The 12,547-nt window shown below is 44.9% G+C and overlaps 1 long non-coding RNA gene across 1 annotated transcript in view; it reads right to left on the bottom strand.

Annotated features, from left to right (window-relative positions):
- Positions 1 to 12,547, bottom strand: part of LOC144753851 (uncharacterized) — a 146,056-nt gene that overhangs the window by 34,916 nt on the left and 98,593 nt on the right. The gene's annotated exons all lie outside the window — the stretch shown is intronic.

The following is a 12,547-nucleotide window of genomic DNA, read 5'->3' as shown; positions in this document are numbered from 1 at the left end:
TTTCTTTCCGAACCACACCTGGCAGCTGATAATCCCTTCCGCAAGATCAGTCTTTGAGTTCTATAGCAACAGACAACCCTAGCCCTTCTCCGTCCACTAAATGGGAAATCCCTAAATTTCTTCTTCTTCCACTTGGCGCTAGGTTATCTTTCAATCTGTTTATTTACAAAGTCTTTAGCAATCTGGAATGATACGTGTTCCAGCGGCTCTAATCACATATTCTAATATTTCCAAACGAAGAATGATCTCCTCATGTGTTGGCCTCATTGAACAAAAAGTCGGAAATTCTAATCTGTTTAAAACCAGTTCTCTTATCCTGCTCAGATAAGGAGGATTAGGGATAGTGAGTGTCAGCAACCCTTCGACCTCCACTCCGGGTATCAGCAACACTACTTCCAATGTTATGATTGGGTCAGTACTGGTCAATGTCACTTTCCTCACCCTCCTGGATCTCCGTGCACTGGACATCTGCTGCTAGGTAGGTCCACTCAGGAGTAGCGTATCTTCTGCAGGGCACTCGCACCCTCCTCGTTCTTCTCGGACCTTCCTGTTCCTGTCTTTGTGCACCTTCGTCCAGATCCGAGTCTTCAGATATAGGAGCAAGAGTTTTCTCTGGAGTTGGCTTCAAGCTTGGCCTCTTCTTTCTTTCAGGCCAACTAGCTTCTCCACGCCTTGTTCTCCTATTTCTTGTCCTCACACTCGGTTCTTGATCACTCTTGTCTTGATCTGTGTCTGAGCCGTATTCACAGCAACTTTCTCCTTCGGTGGCAACTTCAGTTTCACTGTCGTCCTGTCTTTCTTCTTCTGGATCTGTAGCACTCCCAACTTCTTCTGACACCCCCACAGCTTGACTGATCCCCTCTAGTGGTTCGCTGTCCACAGCTGGATTTTCATCTGTGAGAGGAGCTGTTTCTTCTAAGGGTGCTGGAACTCTTCGAGTATGGGAAGCGTGGATCCAGTTTGGCAGCCCTCCACACTTTACAGCAGTGTTCGTTGTCAGGATTATCTGGTAGGGCCCCTTCCAACGCACGTCTAGGCAGTTCTTCCTAATAAGCACCCAATCTCCAGGGCACAAGTCGTGACATAGGTCTCTTGAAGATGGAACTTCAGCAGCCTGCACCTGAAGAGACACAGAATGAATGACGTCAGAAAGTCCTTTGCAATAATCCAGGATCAGGTCATCTGTAATATTCAATAAAGCTGTAGTTGGAACAGACGGAATTCTCATTGCCCTCCCCATTAAAACCTCATGTGGAGAGAGACCTGTCCTCCTGTCTGGTGTGCTACGCATACTCATGAGTACCAAGGGCAGAGCATCAGGCCAGCTTAAGGACGTCGATGAACATACTTTGGCTATTCGGGACTTTAGAGTTCCATTTATCTGCTCCACAATACCTGAAGCCTCTGATCGATAGCTACAGTGCAACTTCTGATCAATGTTTAATGCAGAGCAAAGCATCTTCACAACTTCACTGTTGAAATGAGTTCCTCTATCTGATTCCAAGGAGGTCGGCACCCCAAAGCGCGGGATCAACTCTCTAAGCAACAACTTTGCTACTGTGAGTGTGTCGCACCTGCGTGTAGGGTATGCTTCGACCCATCTGGAAAATATGCATACAACCACCAGAACATACCTGAGGCGGTTGATTTTTGGCATCTCAATAAAGTCTAATTGCATTCGGTTGAAAGGCCCCCCAGACCTTCCAATGTGACTCATTTTAACTGGTGTTCTTATCCCTATGTTCAATTGTTGACATGTGACACATCTTTGACACACTGCTTCTGCTGCAATCCTAAATTTAGGATTGTACCAAGTCTGCCTAAATAACCTCAGCATGGCATCTCTTCCTAGGTGTACTGGACCATGTATCTGTCGTGCCATTGGACTCACTAATTCATCAGGTAATACTGCCCTTCCATCTGCTGAAACCCACAAATCCATTTCACTTTTCACACAACCTGCTGTTTCCCATGCCTTTTTCTCAGAATCAGGTGCGTTCTCTTGCATGTCTTTTAAATCCTCCCAAGTATCAACTGTTGCTAGCATCATGTTTAACTCTGTCTTTTCCTGAGTCCCACCTACTTCCAGTTCCGTGAAACAATATCCTTGCTCCGCGCAATAGCGAGCAACTTCATCTGCATATCGATTACCTTGCGACACAAAATCTGTATTTTTGGTGTGGGCTACACATTTAACGATCGCAATTGCTGCTGGACCTTGTAATGCTTCTAACAACAATCGCACAAATTCCCCATTTCGAATAGGCGAACCAGAGGAGGTCATGTAACCTCTCTGAGATCACAATTGCCCAAAATCATAAACTACACCGAAACCATATTGGCTATCGGTATAAATGGTGACTCTAATTTTGCTACCTGCTATAAACAGGCACGTGTCAAACAAATGATTTCGGCTACCTGAGCGGAGTGTACTCCTTCCAGGCAAGCGGCTTCCACAACTCCAGTAATGGTGCAAACAGCATAAGCTGCTCTCAACCAACCAGTATCGTCCCTTAAACATGAGCCATCAACAAAGAAAATTTCATCACGGTCAGTCAACGGCTCATCAACAATATCTGGCCTTGGCTTGGTGCATAGTTCAGTCACATCAAGGCAATCGTGATCTTCACATTCTTCGCCTTCTATATCATTAGGGAGTGGCATCAATGTAGCAGGATTCAAAACAGAGCACCTCTTAAGGGTCACGTTCTCCGCAGCAAGAATAACTTGCTCGTAGCGCGTGAGCCTATTATTGGTTAAGTGCTGTGTCTTGGTCCTGGTCATTAACAGTTCTACAGAATGAGGTACATACACCACTAATTGGTGTCCCATGACTACATTTTCAAACCTTTTAATGCTGACACCTGTTGCAGCAACGGATTTGAGACATCCGGGCAACGCTGCGGCTACCGGATCTAAAGTAGCCGAAAAATATGCAACTGGTCTACGGGCATTTCCATGAGTTTGTACTAAAACTGACAAAGCACAACCCTCTCTTTCGCAGCAGTAAAGTGAAAATGGTTTTTCGTAATCAGGCATCCCCAAAGCTGGAGCACGGCACAAGTCCTCTCTCAGCTGTAGGAATGACATCAAACAATCCTTGTCCCATGGTACCGGATCACTCACCTCCTTGTGCGTCAGTTTTTGTAAGGGTTTTGCTTTCAGGGAAAAGTTAGCTATCCACTGTCGGCAATAACCAACCATTCCTAGGAACATCCTGACTTCTCTCTGTGTCGTAGGCGCGTTCATCTTCATTATCGCATCTATCCTATCTGGTGACACCTTGCGCTTTCCTTTTTCTATCCGGTGACCCAAGTACTGTACTTCTGTCAGACAGTACTGCAATTTGCTCGGAGATACCTTATGCCCATTTTCAGCTAAATGGTTCAGCAAGGCGATGGTATCTATCTTACAAGCTTCTTCCGTTCCTGACGCAACAAGTAGGTCGTCTATGTACTGGACCAGAACCGAGTTCTGTGGCAGTACTAGACTTTCAAGATTTTTCTTCAATAGCTGGTTGAAAATTGATGGGCTTTCTGTATACCCCTGTGGGATACGACACCATGTTAAGACACGATTTTCCAGCTTAAAAGCGAAAAGATACTGGCTCTCCTCATCTAATGGAATTGAGAAGAAAGCCTGACAAAGATCTATCACTGTGAACCACTCAGCTTGGAATGGTATCTGAAACAATATCACTGATGGATTCGGTACCACTGGACAACATGAAACAACTATGTTATTAATCTTTCGGAGATCTTGCACTATTCTAAATTTCCCACTAGGTTTCTGCAAACCCATAATCGGGGAGTTACATGGACTACCCACGATTTCCTTCAGTATTCCCTGTTGTATCATAGAGTCGATTGCGGGTTTTATTCCTGCAATCGTCTCCGGGGTCAATTTGTATTGAGGCGTTCTTGGATATTCAACATTTGGCTTTACCATGATCTTCACTGGTTCTACTCCTTTGATCAATCCTATCTCTTTTCCAGTAAAATCCCATACCTCTGATGACACTGTATCTCGTAAGTCCCAAGGAAGCTCCTCCACAGTCAGGGTAGGATACAGTTCTACGCATACTCTCGAGTTTGCAACTTTAAAGGTAGCATCATCGTCTGTAGTCTGTACCTCCACTCCCTGAGGTGTGCAGTATATTGTGCAGTTCAGTTTGCACAATAAGTCTCTTCCTAACAGACACACAGGACTAGAATCACATACTACAAACTGATGTTCATCGGTGTAGTTTCCTATTCTCACTAGCACTGGTTCCGTCAAAGGGTTAGTCATTCTCCTATTTGCGACTCCTACCACTTGAATTGTTTCCCCCGACATTGGTAGATCTGGAACCACTGCCGATCTCAAAGTTGATCGAGTAGCTCCGGTATCTACTAAGAATGTTGTAGGACACCCTGCCACTTCAGCCTCAACAAACGGTCCTCTTTGATCCACCTTTAGGACTGCCCCGAGGGTACAGTCCTCCTCTCTGCTTACACGTCGTCCCGTCAATGGATCAACGTAGTAACACTCTTCTTCGTCTATAAAAAGAGGCATTTGTCTATAGATCTTTCCCCCTGTCGTAATCTTTGGTGGCTGCGGGAACTGAGCTCGTGGAGCCGAAGTCCCCCCTTTGGCCACCTTACTCTTTGACACTGTCACCCCTTGAACTGGAACTTCTTGAAGTTCCTCCTCCTCTACTTCTAGTTCTCCGTTTTCAGGGTTATAGGGACACTCGCGTTTCCAATGTCCCACCCGGTGACACTGGTGACACTTTGTCGTTTTTTTCAATGTAGCAATGTCTATTCTAGGTCTCGAGTTTTCCTCGCTGTCCTTATTCTGACTATTTGATTTCCGTCCCATTGTCCCTGTTCCCTGTTGCTGCTGTCCACCCCTTCCAGCCGACTACATCTGCACCATCATCAGTTTCTCCTTTAGTTTCTTTGCTTTGGAATCTATTTCATCACTGCAATACCTTGCGTATCTCAAAATTTCATCCAATGGTTTGTTTTGCCAACAAATTAAATGTTGCTGAATCATCAAACAAATATCAGGTCTCAACCCCAAAACGAACTTTGATACAAACTGTCCTATCTCCTTGGGATCCATTACATCTAATCCACTGTATTGCTTGAACGTTTTCAGCAATCGCTCATAAAACTCATGAACTGTCTCCTTGGGTTCCTGTCTTGTTCGGTCTATTTTTACCCAATCTATATCTTGTGGTGGCACCTTCTCCTTCAGCCATGTCATCACCCTTTCATATTTTAACATTACTATTTCTGACGGTCCATTAGTACGAGCATCCCTTTCTGGTTCTGCAGTTGGCCATTCGACACTAACCTTGCATGCTATCCACAAGTCTCCTGGGACCACAATGTCGAATAAGGTGTTCAAATCAATCCACAATACTTTTGAAATCTTGACAAACCTCTCTACCTGCTTGTACCACTCTACGGGATTTTCCCTTAACTTCGGAAATGAGTTGGTAAATGCAGCCAAATCTCCCCTACTCCAGGGCACGTGTACATAACTCCCATTCGCTATTTCTCGCAAAGGGAATGCCTCCATCTGCATTAGCCTTCCCTCCGGAGATATCACATTTGCGCTCCGCCTAACAGTTCCCTTTTTGGACCATCTCTCTTCCCATTTGTCCAGATCTCTCCATGCTCTTATTCCTGTGATCAGTTCCCTTATGTGTGTTTTTAATCCAGTTGTCCTCCTCTCATCTAAGTCCTGATCTGAATAATGCAACCTATGGTTACCCTGCAATGCCTTTGTTCTGGACAAATCTACCATATACTTGTCTGCCAGTTCAGACAGTTTCTCATGAGTTGCTCTTGCCTTCCGAGTAATATCCTTTGCTATAAACAGCAGCTCATCTTGTTCGTACATGTCAACCCTTTCTAAAGGCAACACACCATCTATTATATCGTCCAGGTCAGATTTTAAGCTGGTCACATCGAGTCTTTTGGCTTTTATCACAGCTTTCAGTATGCTATCTCTAGAGAGTCCATTTACATCTCTCCCATCACAGCTCTGAGTCCTACGTCTGGGCTCAGGCGTGTTATGGGGAGTCCTCCCATGCTCCCATCTCTCCAGGTCCCATGCAGTTCCATCCTCTCTGGGTGTATAGTGAAACACTTCTCTATTTCCCATAGTCCCATATTTCCCATTCTGCCTGGTTTCGCTAGGTGCATGGTAAGACACTCCATTATTCCCCATGCCTTCGCAATTCGCCTGTGACCTCTGATCACTCGACGCATGGCAAGATCCTTCGCGGTTCCCCATGTTCCCACGATTCCAGTACTGTACGTTATCATCAGGTGCATGGAGAGTGCACTTAAACCTATCCCTGTACTCTTGTGTCCTTTGGTCTCCCTCACTTTGAATGAGACGAGATGTCTGTCCACACTCCGTACTTCTGTCTTTTTGCTCCTGCCCATTTCCGCCGTCAATATGACGTGTAACTCCTCTATTCTCCTGACTTTTACCGTCCCACTCCTGACTGCTTTCGCTAGCCCCGCAGTGAGATAATATCCCGTTGCCTCGACTTCCCCATTCAGCTTCTGCTCTTGATCTGTTGCTCGGTGTTTCTGTGGACCTATCCCATTCCTTCAAGTCAGCCCTCAACTCTTTATAGGATTTCGGCCGTGGTCCCCTCAGGTCCATCGGTCCTCTCTGACCCCCCTGTTCTGTTACGGGACCCACTGCTGAATCCAATGGGGTGCTCCACGTTATCGGTCCTGGCAATTGCCTCCAGGCATTTGTCGTGTTATTCCTTCTTTCCATCTCAACTCTTTCTCTGTCTAGCCGTACTTGTTCTTCCTCTCTCCCTTTCTCTGGATGATAAACCGACACTATAGGACATATGGTAACGGGTACTTGAAGAGCATCTGGCAATCCATAAGACTCAACCCTCTCTGTTGCTGGCATCTTCTGCACCACAACCCTTCCGACTACTCTCTGTACAGGACTATGTTGAGGTGTCTCCTCACCTTTAGTAGGTACCCAATTCGTTATAGGGAGTGGCCTATTCCCTTCTATGTCAACCCTATCTTCCCTTGGGAGCTCAGTACCTTCTATCTCCCTATTGTCCGGAGGCGGTCTATCTATCAACAACCTATTTATTAGGCCATCCTCCGACTCGCTCTCGTCATCCTCTTCTATGGGTCTCTTTTCTCCTGTAACCTCTCTCACTGGGTACAACTTATCCACTTCAATCGTCTGTACCCTCCATTTCTTGGCTTCCGCATCCGATTTGGCATCTTGCACTGCCCTTACTGATCGCCTTACCCTTTCCTGGCGTCTGTTCTGATTCCTGTCGTGCACCGCCCTAATCCACGCATTAAGGGCCTCAAACTGTGTTGGTCTAGGCAAAGGTCTCAATGAGGACATAACTGCTTTCAGCTGATGCAACACTTCTAGTCTAAACGTTCCGTATTTCGGAAAAGTCAGTTCCTCATTCCCTTCTGTAATCTTACTCCAAGTATCAAGCCACAGTATAGTATGCGACCCAACATTCGTTGCCATATAGTGAGCTGGTGTACCCTCTGGCGGTGCCTCTTCCCCGTAATAAGATTCTCTTCTTTTTCTCTTAAAGATCGCTCTCAAACATTTAAAACACTTCATGTTCAAATTCTACAAAATTTCTATTTTCTCCGCGTTCGTTTACTTCCTGATGACAATCCACCAATCCCAGCGCGGTTCTCGCTAACCGGCCTATCACAGCGTGGCTTCACACCAACCAGCCTATCACAGCGCGGCTCTCGCTGACGTCACACCAACTGGCCTATCACAGCGCGGCTTCACACCAACCGCCCTATCACAGCGCGGCTCTCGCTGACGTCACTCGTCTCCCCTTCGCAGCAGTTCCCCTCCTTTCTCAGCTCGTCACCCGGTCATGCATGCGTCCCATTCATACGCTGAAAAATGATTACTTCCGACCAAGCGATCACTTTCCTTGACTGTACGCCCACAGTCTAACTGTAATTGTCACCTTAACTGACGAAATGTCTTTCCGTGTACCTCCAGACAATCGCCTTAACTGATAGGTTACTTACACACGGTAACTTTCGACCTGCGTCCGTTACCCACACACTCACTCTTGCGTTCCCCCTATCTCGGTCCTGCGGGCGATCAATGGTACCTCATGACCCCCTTTACTCTGGTCGACAACTACTCTGGATGTTCGATACACCCGAACCACTTAAGCTCTTCCCCGAACTTAAGATTTTCCCCGTTTGCCAGGTTGCGCGCACTCACAACCCTCTCTCAATCACACTACAGGCATTCAACTCCGCATGACATTACAATACAGATACAACACAAAACACCGCAATCTGTCAACGCATGACCCTTGTTATACTCACTCTCGTCCGACCCTGCTGCTTTTCTCTCGCACCGTCAGCACCTTCTTCGGCAGGAGATTCTTCCGCTGCTCATCTCTCGATCTCTAGGGACCTTGGGGTAATCTTAACCTAGTCTAGATCACCTTCCTCTAGAAGGTAACCATCCTTTTCTGCTACCAACTGTTACGGCGGGATTTCGGATCTATTGCTATAGATCTAGATCCCAACTCAGGTCGACTGAACCGTTGATACCTGTCATAGAGTAAAAGGCAATCCACTACTAGGTCAATCAATAAGGACTTACACCACTCTAAAGAACCACTTACTACAAATAAGTTTAAAAGTTTATTACAAAGCCAAAGTTAACTGGAGATACAAACATCTCAAAATAAGGTTCAAAAGATATACTGGTATCAATACAAACATAAATTTTCTAAATGCTCTTAGTCGGCAAAAGAATATCACCAAAACCAATCCAAAACTCATCAGAGTTGCAAGAATAGACACAAGCTGTAGCTTGTGAGTCATTTACAGAAAGGAAGAAAATACAGATTAGACTGTCCCTACACTAGACTAAGTGACATCCCTACTTAGTAAAATCTTAACCTAAAAAGGTGTCAGCCGTGGTGACTTCCAAAGAAGATCACTCACTTCCCTTAGTCTTCGTTGTAAATCGATGTCTCGCAGTTATCCTATCTGCCTACCCATCCGCTCTCTTAGGTTCCTCAGACCATCTGCCCTAACACCACCCAGGGGTGCTGTCCCTAATACAAAAATCACATTTACAATAGAAACGCCCTTTAGAGACGCCCCTCACGTGGTGTCGGTTCTGGCATTTTTCATGCTGATACTCCTCTGGGCCCATCGTTAGCGTTGACCTTGCTTCTCAGGCTCTTCTCCGGCAGGACGGTACCCCCCAGGAAATTCCTGAAGCCTCCTCCAGGCCTGTGCCTGGCTCCCTGAACAAAACTCTATTCATCACTCTCTTGATTGGAACCTCCTCGCACCTGCAAACAGACACTCGTACAGTGGGCCCCAAATTCCGGCCTCCACCGTATCTTCTAAGTCGTAAACCATCGAACAGTCTCTGCAATTTATGCTTAACATGACCTTCCTCTAACTAACACATGCAGATCAAAAGAAACAAACTTATCTATTCAGGCCTATTAGAATTACATGAAACGGGCCTGTGCACTCTGTAAACCTTTAATTTCTTAGTCTAAACAGTATTCTAACTTATTACACACAATGGTTACATGAAACACTTCTATAAAATATATATTTCAGTCTTATGATCAATAATACTTTGAATTACAACAACATTAAAAATCCATATCATGTGAGAGCGTAACAACACCTTTCATTCTCTGTGAACTGCCATGTGGCCTACACATTTCTACGTTTAGCAGCATTACATTCTCCTTTACAACAGCCACATAACATGGGACTTCAATATCATTCTAACATCTCTACACACTTCTACATCAACTTTTCACACTGATATATGCATTCTATTTTAATTAAACACTCTTATATATTTTCACTCTATAAATTCGACACTCTTATGAAATCTTTACTAAGCTGATGCAACGTGCTTGTAAATATGGTGCACTTCTAATTTTTTCTTGATTTGCGCTCTCTCAGTTGACTGGGTGCCAAGCGGGCGATCACCCGAATGGAGAGAGGCTGCAACCTTGCCCAAGTTGGTTGTAAAGGGGGGTCACATGTTGGGCTTCTAAGTGCAGGGAATGTGTGCCGTGGTGAAGGCATTTTCAGCTCTGTGCCAAACAATGCAGAAAAAAGTGTGTTCATAGCAGAACTGCCAGTCCTCCCTGAGATAGACAGCTCCAAGAGGAATAATTTCACCCTATACCTTTACTGAGCTGGTATTCTGTCCTTTGAAGCCTTCAGCCTGAGGAAGTATAAAGTAAGCATCCATCTTAGGTAGTAGATCTTCACAAGATGTGGCCTGACAAAGCATTGTAGGGGAGGGATGAAGTAATAATAATAATAATCCACATTTGTAAAGCGCACAATCACCCGTAAGGGTCTCTAGGCGCTGGGGGCCATCGGGAAGATTAAGCAAGCTATTGCCCAGAGTCACATGGTGCTGGGCTAACCTGCCGCCAGAGCCGGGGATCGAACCTTGATCCCCAGATTCCAGCGTCAGTCGCCCTGGCCGCGGCGCCACACCGAAGCAGGCATCCATTTTAGGAAGTAGATCTTCACAAGAGGGATACTGATGAAGCATTGTAGGGGACGCAATTCTCGGTGTGGGCATTATTAATGATTAATGAGAAACAACAGACTGCTCCATCTGCGCATGTCCTGAGCTCTGTGGAGATGCTGTACACATGAGCATGTGCACACAGGCCTGCCAGAATGATTTGCGGGGCCTGGGCCACAAATGTTATGCAGGGCCTTTCTGGTAGCATGAGCACTTTGTACAAAATAAAATCAATGTCCTGTGACATATGTGGTGGCAGCTCCAGCATATTGCAACATCAAAGGGTGGCTGACGTTACCTGCCTCATCATGAATTTATGCCATAGGCAGGCGACACCAGCATTTATCATATATACTATGGTTTTACTTAGCAGTGGCAGCACAGGGAATAGGGAGGCCAGATGCTGACAACCCTCCCTCCTTGTGACAGCAGAGTGTGCCGATTATATTGAGAGGAGATGGAGGGATCCCACTAAAAGATTCCTCCTTCTCCTTGTAAAATTGCATTATCTGCAAGCTGTTCCTACGAGTCTTATTAGTGGAGCTGTACAACAGCCAAGGGGGTGCCCCCTCAGAGCTTGAACCCTGACTCTAGGCCAGGAGAAGTAATCTTTGAGGAGTAAGAGCTCAGGGAAGGGGATAAATATGAGATGAAGCATTGGTAGCTCCAAAAAGCCTGGATTTAATTACCCTATTGGCTTTGGCAGTGCTTGTTAGTCCCTCACAATGCTGCTCTCTGTGTGCCAACAGAAAGAACTGACACTGAGAGACAGCGAGACAGGCAGAGAAGGGGGGGGAGGGAAAGTGGAGAAGTGCAATCTTGATCCCATCTGAGATACTGTAGGAGTGCATCATAATCGTGAGTAGTTAACACTCAAATATATTCTGTGTGATTAATGTTGCTAAGGGGAGTGGAGTACTGCATATTTAAAGTAGTACACATGAAGTATTTGTGTATAGAAACAAAATAATTGTGATCAATTGACAATTGATAACATCCCTTAAGGCACTCAAGGCTGGTGAAATCCTCCAAAATTATTCAAAAAGTATACAATGTTGCTTTTCATGCGTTTATTTTCAATTTGTTGAAGTATGTTTACTTTTGTCCATTGTCAATAAAGTTTTCATTTCAACAAAGGTTCAATCCAACTCCAAAAGTATGTCTAATTACATCTGGCTCCGATGCATTTCGGGCAGCAGCCCTTCGTCGGGGAGCATCTAAGGTAAAAACGATATATATTTTAACCAACACGTAAAATAACCAATGGTAAAAAGATACCGTGGCTTTGGAAATAATTAAAAAAGCTGAGGGTATAGACAACAATAAAATGTTATTGCAACGTGAGAACCATTGGATTTATACATTAAACTCGATTAAGCCACATGGACTCAATGAACGGATTGAGTTTTCATGTTATTTGTGACTGATATCCTATTTGACTGTTTGCTCATTTCTTGAGCATACTTGTTCTGAATTTACATACTACCCGTGAATGGTTATTCACTTATGTTTATTTAACTTTTGGTATCACCAGTACATTTGATCTGTTTATTTATTTTTTCTGTGTTTCTTGAATTAATGTGACTTACTATTTTTTTTGGTTGCATTTATATACCTAGCGGATACTTTTCACTTATTCACGTTTTACCGTTTTGTTTTCCTACACCAAGTCCTCTTTCTTTACTAACGGTTTCACTACCACGTGATTTACTAACTCTGAGCCGTTACCTATTAAGCCCGCGTTACTTCGGCCGATCTAAATCTTAACAAGCCGTTGAACTCTGTTGATCGTATACAAGATCGGTCTTCTGACCATTACATTGTAAGTACTCGAAACCCTTTTCGTTTTGCAACTATGTGTGCCGTCACGTTTATTTACAGCGTATGAACTGGCTTTACCTGTTCATTCACTCGTTTCCTGTTGAGCATCACGTCAATTTCGCCACCTCACCTATATCATTTGGTCTTCACT

The sequence above is a fragment of the Lissotriton helveticus genome, chromosome 5_1 (assembly GCF_964261635.1).
Source record: "Lissotriton helveticus chromosome 5_1, aLisHel1.1, whole genome shotgun sequence".
In the NCBI taxonomy this organism is placed as follows: Eukaryota; Metazoa; Chordata; class Amphibia; order Caudata; family Salamandridae; genus Lissotriton; species Lissotriton helveticus.
Note: the sequence above shows the minus strand (reverse complement) of the source record. Positions and strands in the feature narration are given on the sequence as shown.